The sequence below is a fragment of the Tupaia chinensis genome, unplaced genomic scaffold (genome assembly GCF_000334495.1).
Source record: "Tupaia chinensis unplaced genomic scaffold, TupChi_1.0 Scaffold141943_1, whole genome shotgun sequence".
In the NCBI taxonomy this organism is placed as follows: Eukaryota; Metazoa; Chordata; class Mammalia; order Scandentia; family Tupaiidae; genus Tupaia; species Tupaia belangeri.
This window is the reverse complement of record NW_006201797.1, coordinates 106,874-108,935: the sequence shown is the minus strand read 5'-3', so window position 1 is coordinate 108,935 and position 2,062 is coordinate 106,874.

Here is a 2,062-nt window from a genome sequence, read left to right as displayed (position 1 = left end):
GGTATGGCCATGCTGCAATCCCTTCTCTTCCATTCTCCTCTTGGGATTTTGGGCAAACACACACATACACCCGGTGTGAATTTAAGCTGCCGAGTCTGGGATTCAAACTGTGGTTGACTATGTGGGAGTCCAACGACATAATCATAATGTCATCTGCTGGTCCCATGTATGTCTCTTAATATTTAGAAAGCTTTCAGATAGTATTTGATGAAAAATTTTCTTTGCCTGATCTGTCTCTTTGCCTTTCAGGAATACTCATTATGCAGATATTCAGCTACTTAATGTCTATAATTTCCCATATGGTCTCATTTTTAAGAATTATTTTAACTTTATCTATTTATTTACTTATTTTAATTTGACCAGAGAGGGACAGAGAAAGAGAGAGAAAGAGAGAGAGAAAGCAAACCATCAGGTCTGGGACTTGAACCACAGTTGGCTAGGTGGGAGTCCAATGCCCTTAACCATCACACCACCTGCCTGCTCCTATTGTTCTTATTTTTAATAGTCAATTTTCAGTCTTTTGGAGATTAGGCCCAAATCAGAGGTTTGGTCTTCAAGCTTGGAAATTCTTTCTTCTGCGCATTCTAATCCGTTAATAGTTTCTTTTCCTTCTTTCTTCTTTCTTTTTAGATTTTCCCCATAAGATGCATGTACTAGCTAGAGAGACAGATAGAGACAGAGGAAGGGAAAGTGAGAAATCACCCCCCGGGGGGATCGTTGCACCACAATCACTTCTCCACTCTCGCTGATTATGGGCATGCTTGCACACATGCGTGTTTTCAAGCCGCTGGGTGCTGGCCCCGAATTTAAATTGTAACACTTTACAGAGAAATTTCTATTTCCTGTATTGTATCCTTTATCTTCAGAAGTTCTGTTGGATTCTTTTTTAGGGTGTCTCTTTATAGAGCTTCTTCATGTCTGGAATGATTTTCTCATCTCCTAGACTTGTCTGTTTTGTCTTCCATCTTGTTGAGTTTTGCTATGAATTCTGTTTTTTCCCGCAAAAAAACTTTTTTTACTTTTATTAGAGCTTTTGACAGGTAAGCATTCATAAAATGCCATTATATTCTATTTGCTATACAGGAACCATCTATTTCCAAGCAAGAGACATACGCCACAGTACACAGCCACTTCAATGTGTAAAGGAATTTTGAATTCTTACTGTAAAAAGATTTGGCTAAAATAAATTTTACAATGAAACTGCCAATCTAGTTTAAATAGCTTACAGGGTGGGTTTTCATAAAGAAGAATTTTATTTACTATTATTATTTCTCATTTTGTTGCAGGCCATGTGCATGCGCATGTGCATGAGAGCGAGAGCGAGAGAGAGAGAGAGAGGGAGAAAGTGAAAAAGCAAGCTGTCAGGTCCAGGACTTGAACCACGGTTGCCCACATGGGAGTCCAGCACCTTAACCGCCATGCCGACTGGGCCCATACCAGTAATTCCTAAGACACCGATTTCAGAACAGTTCTGAGAATAAGACTGTAGCATATTAGGTAAAGAGACTGCATCGATGAATAGTAGACTTATATTGTAAATTTAAACGGTATATATTTTTAAAACTGTATATTTAAAACATGACATACAAGTATCTCGGGAGTCACATAATCTATGCTGTTATCAGTTAAGCAAACATGCTTAAGATATAAATAGCTTAGCCTAAATATAAGTTTTACTGAGTTATTTCTTATTTATGGTCATTGACTCAAAGTTCAACTCTTGGCCTAAATATGTTTATACTTTACCTTCTAAAAGATGTCTGCATAGGGCCTCCAGGAAAACCAAACATTTAAGTGCTAAAAAGGACAAAACTTCTTCACATTCAAATAAGTATGTTTTTTTACATAGGTATTTATAACTCCTATAACAGCTTAGACTTAGGGTTAAGTGTTGTCATAGCCCACGAAACTCCACAAGAGATCCTGGGATGTAACCAGTACAGGGATCACTATTTCTTCAAGTGTAGAGAGGATGAAAGAATGACCTGACCAGGTCTAGATCTCAGACATATTTATGAGTCTGATTCCTAGTCTACAGACATACTTATAACTCAGAGTTAAG